General features: G+C 42.2%; 1 protein-coding gene across 3 annotated transcripts in view; it reads left to right on the top strand.

The window, feature by feature from the left end:
* Positions 1-902: 902 nt before the first annotated feature.
* The window catches only part of SLC8A3 (solute carrier family 8 member A3), a 314,593-nt gene continuing 288,963 nt past the window's right edge, over positions 903-26,532 (top strand). For all 3 annotated transcript variants that reach the window (XM_060262073.1, XM_060262075.1, XM_060262074.1), the window contains exon 1: positions 903-1,114. The gene's annotated coding sequence lies outside the window, so the exon portion shown is untranslated. The remainder of the gene's footprint in view (positions 1,115-26,532) is intronic.

Consider the following 26,532-nt stretch of genomic DNA (forward strand, 5'->3'; position numbering starts at 1 on the left):
TACCCAGTTGAGTAGGTGCTTCCAAACAGGTCCCTGGGCACAAAAGCCTGCACTCACTCTGCAATTTCCGAGGCTATATATATATAAAACGTTCCTCCCAGATGGCCTTGGCAGGAACTTCAAACAGAACCCAAAATCTTGGCTTTCTTTTGTAGTGGCTAAGGGTCAAGCTAAGGGTTCTCCACCCTGCCTTTGCTGCCCTCATTAGAAGGCAGAAGGTCCCAGAGCTGCCAGAAGAAACCCCGCTGATCCCCTCTCAGCTCTTGCGTTGTCAGGCAGTCAGCCCCAGCAAGTGACTTCTCTCATGCACTGCTCTGCTTCGCATCGGGCTTGCCTGTGGTTTCTGGGTTTGTGATTTGCTTCGAAGTGCACGATCTGAAAAATCCCCCCCCCCCGCGCAGTTTGTGCAAAGGATAAATATGCATGGCTTGTAATTCGGTTGCAGTTCTTGCTCCCAGCTGATACGGTGACGTGGAGTTTAGAGAGGTTTGGAGATTGGCTTTTTGATTTGGCTTCTCTGCTGCAGTTGTGCAAAGGCGAGCTGTGTCTCTCTCACAGAAACCAACCAGGCTCCAAGGCTCGCTCGCTTGCTCTGTGATGCTGGGAAGTCTGTTCGCTGAACCAGTGGCGATGAGACTGTGACACACGCACGCGCGCGCGCACACACACTGCAAAGAGAAGGGGAAAGCCCATCCTATTCTCTTGCAACCTGGGGGTGCAGTCGTCATTTCCCACGCAACCCCCCCACCCCTCCCCCGTCCTCATCCTCCCGCTCTCCAGCTTCACTCTTCACCTCCCTCCTCCGTTGATATTACTCTGCACACGACTGAAAAAAGGCGACGCGGGTGGCATTACCCACATTTGAACCCCCCCCCTCCCCGGCTTCGCCCACCCCCTTTCCAGATGCGCTTCCTCTCTCACAGCGGCAAAGGCGAACCTGGTTTTTCAAGCAAGCAACGCAACTTGGATTGACATGCGAAGGAGGACTCCCCTCCCCTCCCGTCCTGGCAGAGATTTACCACGAGATGGAATGAGCTCGCTTTAGAGAACCGGAAGGATCTGTGGCTGGGGGAGCAACAAGGACACCCCTCCCCGAAGAAAAGAACCTGGAAGGGTACGTTCAGTCCCACTTCAGTGCTTTACCCAAATGGGCAAGGCTTGTGATGATTTGCTGCTGAGAAGTGGCACCGGAGCGACTGCGTTCGAATTCCCATACAGTTGGATGGGGGGGGGGGGGCGCTGAAATGGCTTTGCAAGATCATTCATCAGAAAATTGATGGATATAATGTTGCAGATACCAGGGGAGGGGGATCTGTTTTGCTGCCTTGCTGGAGCTGTGTGTGTGTGCGTTGCACATATATATGCAGATAAGCCGTGTGCTGCAGCCTCACATCGCTCCTAGCTCTGCACTGAGACCATCTGAGGAGCAGGAGGAAATTGCAGGGAGAGAGGGAAGCTGCTGGGTCCTGCTCTGGCCAAGGTGCCTTGTTCAGGTGGCCTTTCCTTGCGTTCTGCTGCCCCGCCAGAACTCTCCTGCTGCTGGAGGGGATTTACGCGGGGATCAAGAGGTTGACTGGGGTGGTGGTGGTGATGATATTTTAATATAATAACAAGCCGGCAGTAGCTCGAAGGAGAAACGTGGAGGCAGCTCAGTTTCACAGCCGAAGCCCGGGATCCCTTCATTCCTGCTGAACTTGCTGACAGCCCTTTGGATCAGATGCAGGCGGCAAGGGAAGGGCGGAAGAGGTGGCTTATTGGGGGAGCAGGGAGGGAAAGAGAGAAGGAATATTGGGGCGGGAGCAATAGGCAGAAGAAATGCCTTGAATGCAGTGCTATAAATTTCTCTCTCTCCAAAATGCCCTATTTCCATGTGTACCGGCAGCCAGAGCGTGGCTTGTTTTGATTTCGAGCCGGAAAGCGGGAGGGTAAACGTACAGTGTTGTAAAAAAAAAAAAAGTACCCCAAAGCTAGCCAGATGGTTGTTGGCCCCCTTAGATAGGTTTGAAAACGAGATCGCCACAGATCATCTATAAATATTTAAATAGAAGAGCGCACATACCGGGGGTGGGGAGGGGGCGGAATGCCTCTGAGTGGAGAGGAAACGGCGGTGATTAAAGCCAAGGAATTTCCAGCCAGGGCTTGCTGCGAGGATGCCGATTTTTAAAAATGAAAGCGAGGAAACCTCTCGCCGCCCCCGGTGTGTGTCTACACGAGGGCTCTCTTCCTGCCTCAACGTGTGCGATTAATCTTGCGCAGCTGTTGTGCTCCATCCACTCCTGCTGAGATCGTGTTTACCTCGCTTTTCAAATATAGCTCCTGCGCCATGCTCTCTTCCTAAATAGGACAAGCACAGTTGACTTTGTGGTAGCAGGAGATAGCTTGGGATCACGTCTGCTTCCGGCAGAAGGGACTTACTTTTCTTCCCCCTTTTTGGCCTTTGAGGCCTACCTAACTCAAAGCACAATCCTATGCAGAGTTACTTCACCACAGGTCTGATGAAGTCAATAGGTTTAGACTGGAGTAACTCTGCATAGGATCGTAGTCCGTCCTAAACATCTGGGAGACCAAGATGGCTAGCCAAAACAGTATGACCCTTAGAAGGAAAAATCACATATTGGTCTGACAAGGGTTTAATTTATCTATTCAGAGTTGCAATGTAAGGGCCACTTGTTGATCTGAAGCTGTTCTTCTGCTCTGCAGGGCTGTCTTGTGTGGTAAAAGTTCACTATGTACAGATGAGGTTATTTTGGCAACCAGCTAACAAATGATACTTACATTTACAAGGCATGTACACTATTTATTTGCGTTAACTGCTCTGAAAAGTTTATTTCCTTTGCTTTTCTATCAGTGATTAGCTAGCGGATTCTGAAAACATATTGTCTAAGCCTGACTAGATTTTTCTTCTTCTTTCTGTTCAATTGTAGCATAACAATGTGGTTTTGATTTTGTCTACATTGTGAGATTTCAACAGATTTTAACCCTAACTTGCAAATTAATTTTCCATTGAAAGAAGTGTTTCCCAAATCAGTGGGAACCAAACTAACTTGTCTATCCTCAATATATCCCCTCTTGTTGCTGCATTAAACACTATTGAATGGATTGAGAGAAAGTAAAGAGGCCAAAATACCATGTTAACTGTATGCTTAAAGCAAATTCAGTGTGGGAAGGATGACTGAAACAGCATTCTTCATCAGAAAGTGTTGGGGTTCGGTGTGGATTGCAAATATTCATTTCTCAGCTTGACTGAAGGAAGTAACTTTCCCCCCAGGTACAGAACTGTGATTTCTGCAGCACTTGTGTTACTCTTACACATTGTAGCTTTCATACTGTTTTTTCCCCCTGTGAGAATGCTCCATCTGCAAATGGACAATGTGTGGAAGTTGCGGATTGGGTTCAGACTTCCACAAGAAGAACAGAGCTCAAGGAAGGGATCTTTACTCCCTCTCCCTTCTTATTCCGGGTCTCTATACCCCTGAAAACCACCATTGAAAGTCAGAAGACCCTCAGGAACAGAGTGGGAAGTGTTGTGGGACTGTGAAGGTAGAATTTCTGGAAATTTCCACCCTCCTGTACAAATTGTGCCATAAGGCAAGAAGGGTGTAGCGGGGGGAGAGAGGTATTTTTATAGTTCCTGCATTGTGCAGGGGGTTGGACTAGATGATCCTGGAGGTTCCTTCCAACTCTATGATTTTATGGTTATAAATGGAGCAGGAATCCACACAAGACTAGGATGACTAGGCTTTCCATCAGTTCCCCCTGCACACCACATCTCCTTGTGTTGCATCCCACAGTGTCTCTGAAGATCCCCTGAACTTTAAGGTGGGTGGTAAAACGGCTGGAGAAAGAAGAGGAAGTTGGCAAAGATCTCTTCCACAAGTTGGGCTTCTGCTTGCACCTTGAGCCCTTTGGGGCAAAAGTGAGATGCAAATATAATAAACAAATGGGAGAATGAATGGACATGGATCCAGTGACATCTGTTCATTTTGTCATTATAGTGAAAAAACCAAATCAGAAGAGTGAACAGGGAAGTAGGAGTTCTGGATAGCAGCACTTTCTACTCTTGTCATAGGATAAGTCACTCATGGCTCCTTTGAGAGTCCTTAAATTTGTTATTACTCAAGCGGCCAAAAAGCAACCCTAACTAAACTTATCAAATGTATCCTTGTTAGAAAAGTAAGGTATGACTAATAACTTTTAGAGTAACAAAATCCCTTGTTCAGGTATTCCAACACTTGCAAGTCATGCAAATGATCTGATAATGGAGGTTTAAGCCAGTGATGTATTAATGTGGTATAGTGGGTAGAATGTTGGGACTTGGACCATAGAGACATCTCTCAGTTATTACTATCACCAATTTCTTTTAACAGCATTGGGTAAATTATTTAATTTCATTATGGATCCTGGATCCTGTTTAAAAACTACCTTAGGACCATTTGGGAAAGGCAGGAGCATACATTTGTTTATAAAAGGTACTCTGCCTCTTCCCTACATTAAGAGGACAGTTATGTAGTAAATAGGAATCTTAATTAATGTAGAAGAATTTCATGATTGGTAAAACCTTATGTAACTCTACATTATGGATTTGTACAAATTTCTGATCCCATTAAATGGGTAATCATTCTGCATCTGGAGAAATACGAGACCTATTATTTCTGCATTGCTCCCAAAATAATGAAATTCACTGCTACTGAACATAGTGATGGGCATGAGTATAGATGGGGGGAGAAGTCTGTAAATGGCTACTAACCATGATGAATAAAGGGGACCTCCATATTCAGAGGGAGCAAACCTCTAAGTGCTAGGAGGCAACACCAATGTTAACAGACAACATCTGTGCTAGAAAGCAACACTAGCAAACCTCTGAATACCAGTGCTAAGAGGCAGCATCAAGGGAAGACCTTGACTTCTATGCCTTGTTCGTTGGCACTCCAGGGCTACTGGTTGGTCACTTTGTGAAAAAGGATACTAGGCTAGATGTACCACTGATCTGACCGGGACTTTTCCTCTGTTCTTATGTTCTTACAGTAGGATAGCAAATTACTTTCCCATCTACCCAGGATTATGTTTGCAATTTAAAGACTGGCAGCATGCTCTGATCATTAAAATTTGTACTGCTATATTGCAAACATTTGTCCATTCACTCCTCAGTGGGGATATATTTCCAAGACTTAGGATCGCTTAGTATTCTGTGTTCTGCTCTTTAAAAACAATTAACTTTGCATTTTGAAGAAGGACACAGATGCACTACAGAAGGGTCTGACCTGTAAACCTGAAAATCCCTGGTTCAAATCTAGCCCTTGCCATGTGCTCTTTAGATCAGGGGTGTCAAACATGCAATTCGGGGGTCGAATCAGGCTCCCAAAGGGCTCCTATCAGGCTCCCGAGCAACTGGATGTCATCTGCTTCCTTCTCCCTATATCTTGCTTCCTTCTGCATAACAGTTTGCTTTGCCAGGCTCTCTCAATTGCGCAGCAGAGCTACTGAGCCAAGCCCCTCTTCCATCTATTGACTGAGGCTCCTTCCCCCCACAGTCCCTGGGGAAGGAAGGAAAGAGCCAGAGCTTCCTTTGCCCAGTTCCCTGGATCCCATGGGAGAAATACAAAGCACCTTTAAAACCAATGAGTGCTAACTGTTTAAGCATGTTTTAAGTTTTTTAAAAAATATATATTTATGTTTGTCTGTGTTCTTTATAAAATTTATATCTCTGCTACCTAATCTCAAATAGGTACTCACATGGCCCGGCCCGTCATGTCTTGGCCCACCCTGACATGGCCCAGCCCAACAAGTTCTCATTTATGTCAGGTCCGGCCCTCATAGCAAATGAGTTCAACACCCCTGCTTTAGATGGTCTTAAGCAATCCAGTGTTGCTTTGCCTACTGCTTGCATCTACAATATGATAATTACTATACTGATGTATGTTACAAGACTATTGGAGATAATGCATGTGAATTCCATTGAACACTTTGATGTACTAGTATGGAAAATTAAGTATATTAAGTGTTCTGTATACAAGGAGAAACAGCTGATCCATTACTTGAGTTAAGGTAGCATGTTAAAAATCTGTATGGTGTGCACAGCATTAGTTTCAGGGAAGTTATACAACTTGGCAAAGCACAGGGAAGTCAAGCTAGTTAAGCCTGCTCTGAGATATGTAGCATTCTACTTGTAGGGTACAAACCTGCTAAAACTGAATATGAGCCATTTATTAGTTTAATCTGATCACTCGCTGTATAGATTGGCCATTTCTGAAACCCCTTGCATTAATGAGCTTCTGTTTCTAGAGGCTGAAAGCATTATAGTATAGTATGCTAATGCTTTTGATTAGATACTAAGTTGAAGCTGAAGCCTTTATAAAAAATAATTTATAACTGAAGTTAATGCTGAAGTTTATAAATCATTTTAGCTATTACAGATCCAAAGCCTAAGGAAAGCAATTTGCATTGCTGTCATCACCAGAAATATACTCTGACCAGGCATTGCGCAAGCCCTGAGACATGCTAATAGGCTTGTACAGTTCATGCCTATCTGTGCCCTTCAGAAACAACAAAGAGTCTTAGGGTACCTTAAAGACCAGTAGATTTATTGTGGCATAAGCTTTTGTGGGCCAAAAACTACTTCATCAGATGCATCTAATGAAGTGGGCTCTTGTTCATTAATGCTTATGCCATAATCTGTCAGTCTTTAAGCAGCCACAACAAGGCTCTTCATTCTTTTCGCTACTGCAGATTAACACAGATTCTAGAGGAATAGCTTTCCATGTCTCTATGGTGACAGGAGAGTAAAAAAAATAACTATTAAAGGGAGGTATATTTAATTGGCTTGTAATATGTACCATTTCATTTGATCCCATCAATCAGGGTTAGAGTCACATGCATAACAAATGTTTTGCCATTATTTTGATAATTTCTTTTCCTCCAGTGAGAACAGCTCTTGGAGAAGGCATCAGGAATACCTCTGACCGCATCTGCTGAGTAGAGCTTCTTTGAGAGCCATTGGGAGAACTTCTAAGCAAGTCTACTGGGAAGCAAGTCCCATGTTATTCAGGCAAGTGTTAGGATTGCAGCAATGGTGGTGTAGTGCTGACCTGAAATTGGGGAGACCCAGATCCCCACTTGGACATAGGGCTGCCAGGGTTTTACCCAAATGCTAGAGTGTCTCATGCACAACATGCCCAGCACAATGATGTCGCTTCCAGTTGCCATCATCGTGCTGGGCATGTTGGGCATCAACAGAGCTTTTTGTGGGTGGGGTCCCCTGCTGGCCAGCTCCATGCCAATGGGTTGGAGGCCACCAGACTGAGGGAATCCCTGCCCCCAGTGAGAGGCTGGGAATCCTACTTAGTCATGAAGCACAGCAGGAGGTTTATGGCCAGTTTTCCTTCTCATCTGAATTCATCTCCTAGAGCTGTTGAGGGCAGAGAGGATGGGAGATTGATTGAGCTCTTTGAGTCAAGGCAGATAAAATTGTAATACTAAATAATATTGGGTGCAGTTAAAAGTGATTTCCCAGTTAAATGGCCAGTTTCCTCCCTTTCGTTGAGTCATACCAACCCCCCTCTTGGAGGCAGGATTTGGAATGTATACGTCTTGTGCTGCACCTGTCAAGAGCAAGAAGGTGGAACCTGGCATGCCATGTAGCAAAATGTCTGTTGTTTCCTCATTAGCTATTTAGTTTTCTCTCTAAAACTGAACCCTCTCACTCACAGTGTAATCCTGTGCAGAGTTACCCTAGCCAAACCCCATTGTTTTTAATGGGGTTATACTGGAGTAACTCTATATACCATTGCTGTGTTGGTCTTTTCCCTTGCCCCTTGTTGAGTATGGGGGAGAAGATTTGTGGCCTATCTCTATGTGACCTGCTTTGGAAGCATGTAGCTTGTTTGTTTATTTTACCTATTTCCACCCCCACTTTTTAATTCTTTTTAAAGCTGTATGCAAATAAAAGTAGCCATAAAGCTAGGCTTCCCAATCTCCACGTCCCAGTGGGGGATCCCCCCGGTTTTACAGGCTTCCTCCCACCCCCAGCCAGCTGGCCCAGCCCCCACAGCCACCATGCAGCTCTAGATCTTGGGCAGGTTTAGAAACCTGCAAACAGGTCTGTTTCAAAATGTGTGTGTGTCTGTGTGCCTTTAAAGCTGAACAAGAAGTACTTCATGGGAAAGGTCAGCAACTTTGTTTTGTTTTCATTTCAGAGCAACTATGTGTGTGTGTGTGTGTGAGAGAGAGAGAGACAGAGAGAGAGGGAGCAGCATATCCCCTGTTCTTTTCAGATGTTGTTGTGGAGGAACCAGACCCAGTAAGTGTGTGTGTGTGTGTGTGAGAGAGAGAGGGTTGCCAATCTCCATGTTTGGGGGCCTTCCCCCCACCCTGCTTTAGGGTCATCAGAAAGCAGCGGGTGGGGGGGAGCTTTTGATAAAGTTCCTCATCAAAGGCTCCTTAGTAAGCTAGAGAGTCATGGAGTAAAAGGACAGGTCCTCTTTTGGATCAAAAACTGGCTAATTAATAGAAAGCAGAGCGTGAGTATAAATGGGCAGTCTTCGCAGTGGAGGACGGTAAGCAATGGGGTGCCGCAGGGCTCAGTACTGGGTCCCATGCTCTTTAACTTGTTCATAAATGATTTGGAGTTGGGAGTAAGCAGTGAAGTGGCCAAATTTGCAGATGACACTAAATTGTTCAGGGTGGTGAGAACCAGAGAGGATTGTGAGGCACTCCAAAGGGATCTGTTGAGGCTGGGTGAGTGGACGTCAATGTGGCAGATGAGCTTCAATGTGGCCAAGTGCAAAGTAATGCACATTGGGGCCAAAAATCACAGCTACAAATAAAAGTTGATGGGGTGTGAACTGGCAGAGACTGACCAAGAGAGAGATCTTGGGGTCGTGGTAGATAACTCACTGAAAATGTCAAGACAGTATGTGATTGCAATAAAAAAGGCCAACGCCATGCTGATAATTATTAGAAAAGGAACTGAAAACAAATCAGCCAGTATCATAATGCCCCTGTATAAATCGATGGTGCGGTCTCATTTGGAATACTGTGTACAGTTCTGATCACCGCAGCTCAAAAAGGATATTATAGCATTGGAAAAAGTGCAGAAAAGGGCAACTAGAATGATTAAAGGGTTGGAACACTTTCCCTATGAAGAAAGGTTAAAACGCTTGGGGCTCTTTAGCTTGGAGAAACGTCGACTGCGGGGTGACATGATAGGGGTTTACAAGATTATGCATGGGATGGAGAGTGTAGAGAGAGAAGTACTTTTCTCCCTTTCTCACAATACAAGAACTCGTGGGTATTCAATGAAATTGCTAAGCAGTCAAGTTAAAATGGATAAAAGGAAGTACTTCTTCACCCAAAGGGTGATTAACATGTGGAATTCACTGCCACAGGAAGTGGTGGCTACAAGTATAGCCAGCTTAAAGAGGGGATTGGATAAAAATATGGAGCAGAGGTCCATCAGTGGCTATTAGCCACAGTGTGTGTGTGTGTGTGTGTATATATATTGGCCACTGTGTGACACAGAGTGTTGGACTGGATGGGCCATTGGCCTGATCCAACATGGCTTCTTTTATGTTCTTATGTTCTTAATGTCTACTGGGCTCAGCAACAGGGGACGTTGCTGAAAACTTCTGAGTTTGTGTGAAGGGCTGCAGGTAAACGTGATTGAAGGTGATTTTTGCTGATTGATTAGGAGTGGCTGTGTTCCCTTTGCATTATTAAGCTGTGCCTTGCCAGAGACTGAGCACATTTCAGAGAGCTCTGGGATAGAGCAGAGAAGTGCTACAAGGGTGAGGTTTGTGGCTCAGCAGCTGGGGAAATTGTTGAAAACTTCTGAGTTTGTGTGAAGGGCTGAAGGTTAAGGTGATTGAAGGTGATTGTTGCTGATTGATTAGGAGTGGCTGTGTTCCCCACCCTCTTTGCATTATTAAGCTGTGCCTTGCTGTGACACAGAGTGTTGGACTGGATGGGCCATTGCCTGATCCAACATGGCTTCTCTTAGGTTCTTATGTTCTTATTCCCTATGAAGAACGATTCCCATAGGGAATAATGGGGAATTGATCCGCGGGTATCGGGGGCTCTGGGGGGCTGTTTTTTGAGGTAGAGGTACCAAAGTTTCAATATAGCATCTAGTGTTTCTCCCCAAAATACCCCCCCCCAAGTTTCAAAACAATTGGACTAGGGGGTCCAATTCTATGAGCCCCAAAAGAAGGTGCTCCTATCCTTCATTATTTCCTGTGGAAGGAAGGCATTTAAAAAGGTGTGCTGTCCCTTTAAATGTGATGGCCAGAACTCCCTTGGAGTTCAATTATGCTTGTCATACCCTTGCTCCTGGCTCTGCCCCCAATGTCTCCTGGCTCCAACCCCAAAGTCTCCAGATATTTCTTGAATTGGACTTGGCAACCCTACATAAAGCAAACTCTAAAGCATCAATAATTTAAACATCATCAACAAAACCAAGCATTAGAATGGCAGCAGGAAAAGAGCTGAAAACAAATGTACATCCAGTTGCAATGAAATGCCCAAGAAATTAGAATCCTTTTTACTTGCTCCCTAGATGATAACAATTTTGGTGGCCAAACAGACATCTCTGGAGAGGGTGTTTCAGAAACATGTCATTCTCTGCCACTGTCTCCAGTCACTACCTGCTTCACTTATGAATGTGTGGCGAGTTGAGCATGAAGGTCCATACAGCTTCACCTGTCCTCCCAACTTTTCATTCCCTCAAGCAGACATGAACATTCACAGCTTGATTTCAAGCTTTTACTATGACAGCCCTTACTTTATGGAATATGTGAAAAGCCCCTATGTTTATGGCCTCAGATGAAGATGCAAGACAGAGCTGTTCTTTCATGTCTTATGGGCATCAGAAATGACATTTTGGCAACAACTTTAATTTAATTCTCTGGCTCTTTGTGTTAACTTTTAGACATATTCTTGTTGTGGATTTAAATTTCATGGGTAGCCACTTTGTGTCCCTTTTTAGGGAGAAAAGCAGACTATGCCTGTGACAGAGAGATAGAAGGCAACCCTTTAGATACCATGGACCCAAACTGTTTAGGACTGTAAAGGTTAAGATCAGCACCAAACTGCATTCTATTTTGGAGTGGAAGGCAACATTGAATATGTGTTGGTGTGTTCATGGCAACCAGGCCTTGTTAATTGCCGTATTTTGACTAGCTGTGGTTTTCCAAAGAGTGTTAAGTGGTAGCCTTACACATTCCATATCTTACTGTCATCTAACCTTGGACATAACTAAAGCATGTGACTAGATCACTTCTGTCTAGGAAGGGGCATAGCTGGTAAAAGGGACTTCATGGCACATGGACCACTCAAGTATCCAACATTCAAGCTGCAAACTTGAAAAGGAAGTATTGCTGCCTTTACAGCAGGCTGTATGGCATTTTCTTGGCCTTACCTTGTTTAATATTCTGTTTATTAGATTACAGATGGCCCATTGCAAACTCCAGTTTCTGCTCAGGATTCTCCACAGACACAACTGAATTGACTGGAAGTAGGGAATACAGATAACATTTTATCCCAAATCTCCAGATGACTCCCACAATTTCATGTATATAAATAGTGTGAGTGAAAGAATAGTGCCTTGCAGCATAAATGACATAGCTGAAACCTCCTAGTAGTACTCACTGAATCTTACCCTCCATATAGAAACTGTAACCACCATAACTTAGTGTGCCTCTAGCAGCCATCTCAGGCAAAAAAATCAGGACACCATGGACAATGGTATCAAAGACTGCCAAGAGTTCTAGAAGAATGTGCCCTCCTTTTGGAGAAGGTCATCAGTCTGAGTGACCAAAACAGTTTCAGTGTCCAAACCAGACTAGACTTATCCAGTTGCTCCACTTCATTTGTAAGATTGCTTACCTAGATTAGGCAATGTGTTAGTAAGCAATCATATTTCCTGTCCTAATGCCCCAGTCTCTGTAATGAAACCACCTTTATATTTGAAGATACAGTCTCTGTGTATTTGTTGCAAGAGTTTTTCACCCCACAACTGTTAAAGTGCTCCTTGGCTTCTCAGCCAGTTTCAAATTATTATTAATTAAGGAATGATATTGGTAGGAAACACTATAGGGGATCTACATCTTGGATCATGTAGCAAAGATTGGCAATTCTCATATACGCAACACAATTTTCTTTATTTCCATTGCTGATATAAACAAAGGACAGTTGTACTAGCTGAACAAAGAATATTGACATGAATGGAGGTGGTGTCTTTAGTTGGGAAGGTGATTAAGAGATTTCTTATATGCTCACACACACCCCTTTCTGGCTAGGTAGTCTGTACACTAAAAATAGATTAGTGGCTATTAAGATCCAAATGTCCACATGTGTTTTTTAAAGCACTTGATAAAATGTATTATGTAGGTCAGTTGTAGATTAGATGTGTTTCAGTGTGCAGCTAGGTTCTGTACCTTATTCAAATATGATTAGTATTTTGTCATTTGAGTTAGGTCTCTAGTGGTATCAAGTTATTTTATGCTGTTCAGTACCTAGTTTCAAAGGTCCCAATGTACCTTGTGCCTCTGGAGGCTGGAGCAGTAGAAGATACAGATGCCTAAGAAATCAGTTGTCAGGTTTTGAGTGCTTGGGGGGTGGGATTTATCTTGGAGAATAGCCTGAGTAGTCACAAGCATTCTGCTTAAACTGTACTTGACTGGCTTTATATTGTATTGACTTGGGCTTGAGGCTTAGAGGTCACTGAATTTATAATTTAAGACCTTGCTTTGAAATACATGGATGTCTCACTAAGAGTGACTGTGAGATTGTCAGTTTAACACCCTGACCCTAAACTTTTGGCGGCGAGGCAGCATTCTGGAGTGTCCACCAGGTAAAAAAGGTAGTCCCCTGTGCAAGCACCAGTCGTTTCCAACTCTGGGGTGATGTTGCTTTCACAATGTTTTCATGGCAGACTTTACGGGGTGGTTTGCCATTGCCTTCCCCAGTCATCTACACTTTTCCCCCAGCAAGCTGGGTACTCATTTTACCGACCACAGAAGGATGGAAGGCTGAGTCAACCTTGAGCCGGCTACCTGAACCCATCTTCCGCTGGGATCGAACTCAGGTCGTGAGCAAAGTTTAGGACTGCAGTACTGTGAGGCACTCATAATTACTAACATTTAGGTACTAGCTAACAGCTTTTGAATTTTCCCAAGAGTTTGGCAACTGATATTTGATTAGTTGTCTCTCTTGTTTTTCACACCCTCTGTTATAGTTAAATATTTTGGGGAACTGCAAAAAATGATTAGTTGCTTTATTGTTGAGGATCGTGCGAGCCAACCTGGAAGCCTCCTTAGGCAAAAAGGCAACATTTAACTTTTAATAAATAAATAAATGTACAGTTTTCGGAAGTCAGGCCCACTGATTTCAGTGCAGCAGCCATGCAACTAATACTGCTTAGTATTGTAGCCTTTTTTAATAATCAGAAAGCAACATTTGGCCGCCGCAGAGAGATTTTTAAAAATTCTTTCATTAGACTGATATATAAAATCATTTAAAACTGTAAGAGAATACACTGGAAGGGGTGGAAGATTTTTTGCAGTTAGATGTTTAGGATTACACTAAAGCCCAATACAGTTGAAGAACTAGGACTCAAACAGATTTAGTCCCACCGAAGACAAAATAAGTACTTTGTTATTTTAGATGACCAAAAGTGCTTTAGTTAATTGTTCATATTGAAATATACTAACCTTTGAATGTGCGAGGAAAAATGAGGTCATCTGGTTCTTTAATTATGCCCCAATCCCTGGTGCTGTATTTGGGAGAATCTCTGATTAAAATCAATGGTAGTTTCCAGTGTAAGGTGTTTTAGACCAGATCGTCAGAAAATTAGGCGTCCTGATTGTTGCCTACAATCCAGTCAACATTAAGCACTTTTAAAGTTGTATAGATTTTAATGGAAGAAATAATCACATGTTTACTTGTCTCCTGCTGAAATCAAAGGGAATTTAGAAAGCACTGAACATTAGTTGCATCACCCTTCACATTTTGGCTCAGTCCCAGTACTTAGCTAGTAAACATGAGTTATGGAAGAAGTTGCATTAAAATCATAAACACAGTTACAAGTAGGAAGGCCATGACCTTCAAGGCAAACATATTTCATAGGCATATATACTATATTCAGCAACCACGATCACCCAAAAGCCCAGTTTCCTGCCCATCTTTGTGTTTTAACAATTTATTAATAACATATGGTTACAATATTTAATTGTCTCTTTTCTATACTAACCCATATGATAGTTCAACCCCCCCTCCCTTCAATATTTGACTTCCCCGAAGTTATAAATTTAAATTCAATTATAAAGGTACCGCTAACCAATCAAAGTTCAATACTTTTCTTTTCTCATTAATACTAAAAAATTGTCCAATGTCTTTTTACATTCCACTCTTTCTCCATATAGCCTTTAATTTCTTCCACTCCTTTTTGAATATATCTAAATCATAGTCTCTTAAAGTTTTAGTTAATTTGTCCATCTCACTCCACGATAAAACTTTCACAATCCAATCCCATTTCTCTGGTATTTTTCCCAGTTTCCACAGCTGCGCATACCATGTCCTAGCAGCTGAAAGCAAGTACCAAATTAAAGTCCTGTCTTCCTTTGGAAATTTTTCTAATTGTAATCCAAGCAAAAAAGTCTCTGCAGTTTTCTTAAAGTCATAACCCAAAATTTTGGCGATTTCTTGTTGTATCATCTTCCAAAACTCTTTCGCTTTTTCACAAGTCCACCACATGTGAAAGAAAGAACCTTCATGTTTTCTACATTTCCAACACCTATCCGACATCTTCTTATTCATCCTAGCCAGCTTTTTTGGAGTCATATACCACTTATACATAATCTTAAAACAGTTCTTCTTAATACTCTGACAAGTTGAGATCTTCATCGAGTTCTTCCAAAGGTGCTCCCACGTATCCATTTGTATTTCTCTATTCACATTGATTGCCCATTTAACCATTTGAGACTTTACTATTTCTTCTTCTGTAGACCCATTTCAATAATAATTTATATGCTTTCGATATTAATTTTTCATTATCTCCAAGCAGGACCCTTTCCAGTTCTGTTTGCTCACGTCTAATTCCATCCGATTTAATATCATTTTCCATCAAGCTTTTAATTTGTTGCATTTGAAACCAGTCGTACTTATTATTTAACTCTTCTGCAGATTTTAATTCAATTTTGTCACCTTGAATCTTGAGCAGTTGATTATATGACAGCGCTCTTTCTTCATCAGATTCAGCTGTTATTTTTATTACTTCTGCTGGCACTATCCAAAGCGGTTTTCTCTCGTCACCATATTTCTTATATTTTATCCAAGTGTTTAATAAACTATTCTTCCCATCTTGAATGACTGTCAGTGAGTTTACAGCTGCACAGTAACTGTGGTGGTAGAATTTAATTCCCTTGCCTTGTAAGGGCTTTTGTATCTGTGCAGTAGATGAAATGCTCGTACCCAAGGGTCCTGGATGTTCAGGCCAGGTAACTAAATGATATGTGGGAGGGGACTGTACCTTCCATAAACCTGTGCAAAAATGTGCATGTGTGAAATGATATTGATAACACAGCTGGTTCATTGATCTCTCAGTGCTTGTTTATTCAGTTGACTGCCAAGTTGTGCAGTGAGAACAGGACTGTAATAGAGGAATTCTCATCAGCAGAACCAATGGTAGTGACTGGGACCTGGGTGGCACTAGGGGTGATCAGTAGGGTGAACAGCAACAGCAGACATTAACCTGCTTGCCACTGGTCACATCGGGAGCATTGGAAAGGTAGCCAGGCAGCAGGGTTTCATCCCAGGAATATTGCAGTCATAAGGGCAAACCAAGTCTTCCCCTTCAAGGCTACATCTTCAGGCCTTGCTGCACCACCGGGGCTTTGGGGCAGCAAGGGAGCTTGCCAAAGAACACAACAGAACAACTTATATTATTCATTAAGTTGGCTTAACATAGAGGCTTTTGCTGATTTGCTGTCATTTATCAATGTGGAACAAGATGGTGGCGGGGAGTTTGTTGCTGATGAGATGACTCAATTCACACCATTTTTGAGCAAAACTGATCACTTATCAACTTGTCATCACCTCACAAATAACCCCCACAAGAGACAACATGGAGCACTTCCATTTGTGCAAAAGGACCTCAAGCCTGTAGACTGAATAGGAGATCTAGGCATTAGTAATTAAAAACTCTGAAACATGATACTTTCCCGCAAACATATGGAATATATTTGGAGGGCAAAGAGTGCAGGCCAACTTGTTTCAGGGTAAGGTTTAAACTGATGTAACATTCATATGCCATTCTTTAAAAGGATGCTTTAAATTGGCATCTAATGCATATATAAGTCCTGTGTAAATGTTGGTTGCAGTGCATTTTTTTTACTGAATTCTCACTTGAGTTAACAACATTAATTTAATTTAAATTTTAAAAGAGTGAGAACGGTACAGATATATATTTTTAGTGCTTTTTAAAGCTGATTCTTTGAAGACTTTTTTTGCACATTTGTAGTCAGGCTGTATTTAGGCTTTGCTTTAAGTGGACAAAATAGGAAGGGGACTTGGCTCAATGGTAGCACATCTGCTTGACATGTAGGAGGTGCCAGGGGCAATCCCAGGCATCTCCAGTCAAAAGGACTGTGTTGTAGGTGATGAGAAACACCTCTACCCAAGACCCTAGAGAGCTGCTGCCAGTCTGAGTAGACAATACTGACCTTGATGGACTGATGGTTGATATGCTCATTTGTGTCACTTTGCAATGACAAATGTATTGTGTCTTGTCCATGTACAAAAGAAAGATACAGCTTTGTTGAGTATCAATGGTTTGGGATGCAGCTGTCCTGCTGTTGGTATCTGGGTAGATGTGTTTAGAAGAGGTTTCTGGGATCTCTGAATAATTAAAACAAACTCAAGAAAGGTGTACAAAATAACCAGACCATTGTGATTGGATAGGAGTAAGCTTTAAAAAAAAATTAAACTGTGAAAGGAAATACTTCAGTAAACAAGGCTGACAAAATTATATGGGCATGAGAGAAAGAAACGTCACACATGATTAAGTGTGTGATAAAAAAATATCCACTACATGCCAGTGACACTAATACAGCCATCTTTTGCACAGCAATCAAATGGCAATGAATGAACTACTTGGGGGATGGATCCTAATTTTTTCCCAGCTGCGTAACGGTGTCATTTAAGTGCTCAGAAAATGTAATACTGTTCCATTAGAGCATGACTTGAGGCAAGACATAACAAGAATCAAATGCACATTTATTGCGCAATAAACTGATCATGGGGAGAGACTGGGAGATCTGGCCACCTCATCAATGATAGCTATACAAGTGGAAATACCCTCTTGTAACCCCTTGCTCTGTTTGAGAAACTTTGCCTGCTCTCATTCTTCTCATAGAAGGTTCACTAAGAACCCTGTTTGCCTCGTCTTTGGTTTGTCATGGTCCAATACTTACTTTTCACTCTGGGTACATTTGCCACTCTTACAACTTGATCTGGAGGAGTTATTTAATACTTACATGAAACTGAGCCAACCAGATTTTGCCCTGGAGCAAACATACAATGGCTGCTATGGCCCCAGAGCTTTCTTTCTGTCCAGTTGGGTTGGGGCTCCTGAGCAACCAAAACTGAAAAGCTGACAGGGCTCCATGGCACAGTTCTCTAGGTAGTTAAACCAAATGTATAATCTGTTCTCCTCGGTAGTGTATGATCCATAGCGTTTCAAGCACTTTGTGGTTTCATGAGAGTTTTGAATGCCCTTGGGCAAACAAAGAAATGTTAAATGAAAGTAACATTTATCCTGAAAAGTAATGTAATTTCAGTTGCATATCCCCCTTTAAAATAGAATTTAGTTAATTAGTTTTGGGTTTTAATTGGCTTTCTAAAGTGCTTTATATGAATTTAATTTTAAAATGTAGGCTAAAATACAGTAATTAACTACTAACTCAACTCCCTCTGGATCAGTAATTTTTAATGAAACCATGTGTATCACCAGGGAACAGTCTACACATTTTGGGGTGCATTCAGAATGTTGGGGTGCATTTTGAGATTTATGGCAGCCCCTTATGTCTACATACAATGGCTCCTAACAGCTTGTGCAGGATGGCAGTTATACTGCTCACTCCACTCCGATAAAATCCCAGAACATGGATCTTTCTCCAATGTCCTCAAAAAGGTGGTGCACAACAAATAGCAATCAAGCTGAACATGAAGGAGTTGGTTGGTGGCCATCAGTCACAAAGGCTTCATTGAATGTTTGCCTAATATTTGCATATCATAGGTGTGTATTGTAAATGAAGATACCTTTTCTGAAGTGTTATGTCCTAATATTTTTATTAGTGAGATATTTGATGATAATGTTGTATACTTGGGGGCAATAAAACCATTGCTTTGGATAGAAAGTGGGAAAGTGAATCTTAAAGAATTAGTGATTTAACTTCATTTTATGGGGTTTCACAAAACCTTTTCAGAACTTCTTAGTTTATGGGGGAAGTATGGAGATTGCTGTTACTAGCCATTGTGTGTAAATTGAGTGTACATTTTGGGATTGCCAGCTTGAGGCTGGTAAGTTCCTGGAGATCTCGGGAGGGCAGAATTTGGTGAGAGGATGGCCCAGCCTCTAAAGCAGTCATTTTATCCAGGAGAACTGATCTCTGTCATCTGGAGATCATCTGGAATTTTGGAAGATTTCCAAGCCTTACCGGAAGGATGGCAACCCTAAGGGGGCTCATGGGAATCCTCAGCAGTACATAAGGGTGCATTGCAAATGGTGCAGTCTATGAAGAGATCCCCCAATGATAAGTTTTAAATCACTGAGACTCCAGCTACACATTACAAAGTTCTCATATTTGCTGGAGAACAACACAAGGACTTTGAATCACACATGTGATGGGAATTTTGTGCCTCCCAGACACACATAAGCTCTTTTCTGTTTGCAACTACAGCAGGCAGGAAGCAGCAGCTTTAGCCTCTCACCACCTGCTGTTTCTGCATCCACAAAACTCCTGGGAGTTGTTGTTGGCTCTTGTAAAATTTACATGTAGGCATGTAAGTAATGTGATTTTTACCATGGAGACAATAGTAGCTCCCTGGGGCTGCTGGAGGACGCGAAAACAGCAGGGGGAGAAACTCAAGGTCCATCTCCCTGCCTGCTCTGGTGACAAACAGAAAAGAGCCAGCATATATCTGAGAGGCTGTAGCAGGGAAATAACGAGGCGCACACTTACTGATTGAAAATGAGGTATTTTACTATTTGGCACCAATAGCAAGGTTCATTTGAGCATCAAGGCTCCCAAAAATAATGAATCCCGGACACTTCTCAAACCATCCGCTTTAAGCAAAAGTGAGCCTGCGGCCTGGCCCCTTACACGTTATCTGATTCACTTCCCCCCTCCCCTTTCTCCCTGGTAGTTCTCCAGTGTGCCTGCTTATCTTTATTCAACAAGGTGTTTCCTTATAGGAGTGTCTGCCACCAATACACATCTGTGACTCACACCCATTTGGGCTGTCTGGCTTTATCAGTTTAGGCTGTGTGAGAATGCACATGTATGGAAAACCGATTGCACTGTCCTGCATGGATGCTAAGGAAAACAGTGAAATAATCTACGAAACACCCATGAACAGGTCAACAAACTACTGAATAAGTGTTCCAAAAATCAAGTCTTTTTTGCAACCAGCTAAGAAGATACAAGCTGAACCAGTGTGTGTTCAAGCATCCCTAATTTCCAGGGTTTATCGAGAAAACTTATGTTTCTTTAACCCTACCTCTATTTAGTCCACTTATCTCTCTGAAACCACAAAACCTCTTTTCTTCTTTAATTTAGTATACATCTTTGCACCCCATGTATCCTCCATTTTCTCTGTTTTGACACCATACAGGTCTCTTCTCAGATACATCTCTATGCCTTCTTTTTTCCTTCCTGAAATGTATTTTTTCCTCCAGTCCTGTTCCCTCAAAGGCTTTTTAAAAATTGTATTCCAGGGCAAAATGTGAAAGCTTTGCTTTACTATTTGCAGGGTGTGTGAGAAACTGGCACACAAATCTCTTCATCTGTAGTTACACAGTATGAGCAGTATTGCATACTCCCTTCCTCATGCAAGCATCTCAAGAATGCCATTTTGTCTCTGTCCTTCTTCTGCCTTAAACAATACATCTTTCTAAACCTATCCTGACAGCTGTTGCCCTAATAGGGGTGACACAAAATCACATGGCCTCTTGCACGAAAAACTGGTGTTGTGGGTGGAAGCAGCATAAGCAATGACCTAGCTGAGCCTGAAAATACAACTTGCTCCCTCTGGCAAAGCTAGGGTATGCTTTGATATAGGTAGGTGGCAGATTAACCCCTTAGATGCCCCAGTTGAAGGGCATGGTTTAACCTTCAGAGCTCACGTGGTGAACAGTTCAGAGGCATTGTGCAAAAGTGTACCTTCCATATATGCATGTACAGCAGCTGCCTCAGAGACTGTCTTCTTTATAATAAAGACTTTATTCCTATTCTTTGTAACAAAATCTCAGATTCCCAACATACATCTTAATGGATCTCCTTTCTGGGATGCATTTCCACTATTCACATTTATCCTTCTGTGTAGCTCTGAGATAGATTTGATAAGTAACATGAACTGCAGTCTTATGCACATTTAATTTCGGAGTGTTCCCTGCTGAACTCTCCAAGGGTTATTTTTGAATATATATATGACTGGACTGTGTAGATATCATTTTGCCTTTCACAGTAAACAAGCAAACAAGCCTTATTTATGGCACTAATGTGCTTTGCTCATCCTCCTGTAGGGTGCAATGGGGGCAACATTGTGTGTGGTTGGAAAGGCAGGTGTGAACCACCTCACAGATTTCATGCAGGTTAATCAATGGAAAGTGAGCAAGCAGTAAGCTTATAAGGGCTCTCACACCAGCACTTGAACAAGCTTTCTTGCACTCTACCTCCCATTTGTGGGGCAGATTAGTTTTTCACTTGTGTTGCAAGTAGTATTTGACCCTCTTAGATTCAAATTGGTGAGGATCTGATTTTTCAAAGTTGACTGATGTAGTGGAAGCATGCCTTTCTACCCTTATGAATGGCCATGGATTTTCTAGAAAATGGTTGCAGAGGTATTTCTGAGTGTGTGACTGCCTGCAGGGCCTACATTCCATAGTCATTAGGGCAGGGGATCTGGACCGTGGAGAGCCACTTTCAGATCCCTGCTCAGCCATGAAACTTGCTGGGTACCTTAGGTCAGTTACTGTCTCTCATCTTAACCTACTTCACAGGGCAAAAATTAAAATGTTATAAATGGATAATGTGAATACCCATAATGTGAAAGTTGTCATACTGATGTGTCAAACACAAACTTTTGGCTGCACTAATACCTCAAGGACTTCTAAAAGCTTCTCTCTTGTCTTTTTTTGGGTGTCCCTGTGAATCACTATATGAAATAGCTGTGCATGCTGCTGCTGCTGCTACTGCTTCTTCTTCTTCTTCTTGTCACATGCCTGCCCATACTGTCATAATTAACTGTGCTGTACTATATACTTTTTTTCACTTCATGTTTGAAGAGGCTTAAACATGATTCTAGACGTATTCTGCTTGTAAGGAATGTCACACTGAAAAGTTGCAGGAAGCATGATTGTTCTTTAGATATCTGGAACTTGACCAAAAGTCAGGATGGTCTTCAGTCCAGATATTTTATTGTTAATCTATTTCCCATGAGGGGAAGTCCAGAGTTGCTCTAGGCTTTTGACTTAGTGATGTGTGTGTGTGTGTGTGTATACACGTTCACACACATGGCTTTTTTTGAGCAGGAATACACAGGAACGCAGTTCCAGCTGGCTTAATGTTGGGGGTGTGGCCTAATATGCAAATGAGTTTCTGCTGGGCTTTTTCTAACAAAAAGACCTGCTCTAAACAATGGTGGCATCAGGGGGTGTGGCCTAATATGCAAATGAGCTCCTGCTTGGCTTTTTCTACAAAAAAAGACAGCAGATTTTAAGAAGGGGCAGAGGCATTGGTTGTTCTGCATGAGCAACATTCTTCTTGGAAAAGGGCTTTGCAAGCATGAGGAGGAATGCAACCAAGACAAGATGGTCTCCAAATCCTATCCAGAATGGTTAAAATTGAATGCTGATGTCCTAGGAAATTAATATGCTCTTGTCTAGACCAGAAGAATCTGAATAAGGCCCGTTCCAATGAGTGTATATCATAAAAAAACATTGTGGCTGTGATCACATGAGAGATTTGGCCTGACCTAGCCATGCCTCCCCTATGGATTTAATGTGTGCGATCACACACACACATCTGCTCACGAGTCCCACCCATCCTTACCTCATCTTAGGATGGGCTGGGACTGGATAAAATAGCTACAGGGAACTTCCCAATAGCAAATCTTCTGTGCTTGCAGGGCACATTTCCTAGCTGTCTGAATGGCCAGGGCATGCCTTGCATATGCCCCACACAGGCCTGGTGCATGGGTTTCTGTCACCCGAGGCAGAACCCCAATGCATGCCCCCCCAGTAGATTTCTCTCTTGTGCTCAAAACATGTGTGCATGGCATGATGACATCACCAAGAAGTGATGTCATCATACCAGGTGCTCAGCACGTCCACTCTGCAGCATTTGGCAGGCACTGGAGAGGGGAAGCCTTGTTTTTTTTTACTTCAAGGGGTCGGGGACACTCTCCTGACCCCTTAAAACCAAGAAAAAAACCTGGTTCAGTTTCCCTCTGTAATGCTTGCCGAGTTTCTTGTGGGGCTCCTTAAATCCAAGAAAAAAACCCAGTCGGTTTCCCTCTGCTGTGCTCGCTGAGTTCGGCTGTCGATGCAGAGGCTTGGGGACTAAGGGATGGTGTGAGCAGGGAGGGAGCGCCTGTCCCCCACCCATGCTGGGAGCTGGCGCTCTAGGAATTTGCCTAGTTTGCTTACTCTCATGTGCCGGCCCTGGCCCCACATATGCAGGAGCAGTCTGAAAGCTCCTCTTGTGCATGTGTGAGCTGGGGACTGTGTGATTTACTGTGGTATGCATCAAAGAGCACTGGCTAGGGATGGGCACACAATGCAAAAATGGTGATTCATTTCATTTACTGGTTCACTGGATTGCCTGATTCAGTAGTTTGGTTCAGATTGTGTTTTTTCAATGTTCCGAATGATTCATGGTTCATCTTGGTTCAGAAAGGCATAGAATGGCCCCCAAGTGGATTAGAAATGGCAAACTCTTCAGAAGACTCTCTTCTACCTGCTTTCCAAGTTTGGTGCAAGTTGGATTTTGAGGGGCTGAGCTACAGCCTGCCAATGCAGGTGTCCCCATCTCTTCAGTTTTACTGGAGACTGAACAGAAGCACAGGGGGCTGGGGAGACCAGAGTTGCTGCTTCTAGTCAGTTTCATTGGAAACCGACTAGAAGCACAAGAGGCAGGGGAATCATGCCAGGCTGTCTGGAAAAATGAACCAAACACAAATGAATCAACATGCCAAGAAAAAAGGCCAGTTTGTTTTCATGTTCGAGCACGTGGATCAGACGAACCAGTTTGGAACAAACCACAAACTGGCTGTTTTTAGCAGGAATCATGATTCGTGGTTCAGTTCATGCCCATCCTTAGCATTGGTTTTTCAAAGCCTGGATACTGCTGTGCCAAAGTCTCAGTGTGATCCCACCCTGGCTAGCTCTGAGGTGAAGGTCTAAGACTGCAGGTTCAAATAACAATGACAGTAACCAATATGCAGACTGCTGGTTCAAGTAAATGCGTGTCTCACTAACTTTATGTTAGGAGTCAGCAGACCATGGTTTTTAGGGACTTGGAAGTTTTTATCCGCCTCTCCTTTTTAACACACTCCAAGCTACATATCACAACCATTGCAAATGGACTTGTATTTCAGTGTATTAACACACACAAAGAGAAGCAGAGGGGTTTGTCTAGGAGAGGTGGCAACTCTAATTTTATGTGGCAGCAGAACTGCTTTTTTTGATTGCTTGTGTGATTTCTTTTTGCTATAGTCCTGTATGGATCATCTGACTTCATATTAATATTAAGAAAGAAATTTATAAGCATCTCATACATAACTGTTATGAGCATGAGCAGTTTGGGCGCATAAGAAATTAATCACACTAGATGAATTACTCAGTCACTTTTAAAAAATTGAATTACAAAATTAGTGTCTGGGTAAAGTTCAGTAGCTGTGATGAATCCATGTTTAAAAACAGTATCTGAACCATATGCCATGAAAACTTATCTGAGATCTGCAGTCTAATTGGCTCATATGTATGCATATTTAGGGAGTACAAACCTTGGCTGAAGGACTGTGTCACTGTAGGTATTGTCATTACCTTAGAAAGGCATCAGAAAGGCCAAAGCTACTGGAGGCCTGCATTAGTCAATGAAATAAAAGAGCAGAATTAATAATCTTCAGGATAATAATGTGGGAGGAGCTTAACGCTTCTGTAAAGATGCAGAGGCAATAATAGGGAAGAGGGATGTTAGAAATAGGGACCAAGGAACAGCATGAAAGATAGAAAAATATTAGGATTTAATTAAAAATTATAACATATGCAGCACAATGGCAGAGATAAACAGCATACTCCAGTTCTGTCAGAATGGACAGGAGATGAGACACAGATCAAAATCAAACAGATGTTTTGTTGTGGGTCTTTTCCCATGAAACTCAGCATCTCCTACTTCAACATTGTAATAAATTTACTGTCTGCGGTCCTGCTTGCATTTTATTCTTTATTTCCACTTTTCATTTAGCAGGAAGGGCAGAGCACTTAAGTAAGAATTGTCATTCATGTCCTGATTACTCCATTTTCTGCCCCCTCAAATGCCTTGTGGAACTTTCATGCTGCTTAAAGAGAGCTTTATCCATTAAGCCAGACTTTCTATGGACCAATGAGGAGATTTTTTAAAAACCAAAGCAGGTATTCTCAAGACACTTCTGTAGTGTGGTGTGATAGGAATTTCCTTAACTCAGCAGTTTCAATGCAAGTCATTGCCAGACTGCTGGTCATAATTTTATCATTCATATTGGGAATTTTATGCCACAGTCATACCTTAACTTGGATAAAGGAAGGGTGTTATAGGATAATGTTTATCCTATAAATTCTGTTACAGGGGTTGAATAAGTAATTTATGATTTGAGGATATCTAAGGAGGTATGTACTTTATTATTTTGTCGTATGTGTAATGTAAATTTGTTTGTGGTATCATTGTTTTGGTTTTTTATGTATTGCAATGGATGAATAAAATTATTGAAACTCAAAAAAAAAAAAAAAAAAAAAAAAAAATAATTTTATCATTCATTTCCCTTGCAGTGTTTCTGATTTAAGTCATATTCTTGCATCAAACTGCTGGTTGCTCCACTGAGGAGAACATGGGTACCTGAGAGCTGTACTGGGCACACAAAGGAGGTAGAATGATATATTGATTATTCCTGTAGTAGTCTCATTCATTGTCATTGTCACTGACTTCTCTAGCAGTAGGACTGGATCCATAGGCTGCAATGTCCCAAGTGGCAAAACAGAGATGTTGAATTAGAATTACGTCGGAAAAATGAAATAGATAGTTAAACTGCTAGTTGATATAATTTGTGGATATAAACTGCCATTTGGCTAAAGGATAACTATTCCAGTTCATGACAATTATGTGGAAGTATCGGTAGTGTTGCACACAATGTAAAGAGGAACAGTTGAGAAAGTACAAAGTGAGATAATGAGGAAAAGAGGAATGGAATTGCCTAATTTCCATCTGGAGACCAAGGGGAAAATCTGAACCTCTGAGATAAATTAGACAGTAAGATTATTCTCCTGCGGGAGCAGGGGCATAGTCATCTCATAGGTTATTTAAATTTGAAAAGGACAATAAAGTAGAAAAAATAGCATACAAAAGGAACAAATCTGTCCTGATCTCCATGACTGGAAGAGGAATGGGAAAGGAAGCAGATGACTTAATAGTTCTCTTCTGTCTCTAATTTTAGTAATTCTCTGAAATCCCCACTAATAGAGCTAAACCAGGGCACTGGCTAACCATCCATGTCGCTGTGTCTGTCTCATGAAGTATTCTATAGCATTTCAGTTTACAGCTAAGGATTAAAACCATTCTGTCTGCCTGTCCTTCACTTGGTATTTCTCACTTTCAGTCATCTCCTTCTTACTACCTAACCCAATCCAATGCATACTTAATCAGTAATGTCCACTGAGTCCCACAGGATTTTGTCTCATTTAAGCATACATAGAATTACAACTTTTATCTCCCTTTTCTTTTTTAAAAATAAAAGGCCTCATCTCATACCTCCCTCAGGGAAACACACAGGGTTGGTTCCCTTCTCCCCTACTGAGTACTTAATTATGTTAACAATATTGAATCTATCACTATATCATTAATTCTAAATGTGGCCCCAACTGTGGATAATTAAATCTGAAGACTGGGCTCATGAACAGACAAGGGGTAAAAGGATTACTAAAGGGGATGATAAGGAAATGGCAGATAAGCTGAATGCTTTTTTTTGTTTCTGTCTTCACTATTGAAGGTGGAAGGTGCACTCCAGAAC

The sequence above is a fragment of the Heteronotia binoei genome, chromosome 21, assembly GCF_032191835.1.
Source record: "Heteronotia binoei isolate CCM8104 ecotype False Entrance Well chromosome 21, APGP_CSIRO_Hbin_v1, whole genome shotgun sequence".
Classification (NCBI taxonomy): Eukaryota; Metazoa; Chordata; class Lepidosauria; order Squamata; family Gekkonidae; genus Heteronotia; species Heteronotia binoei.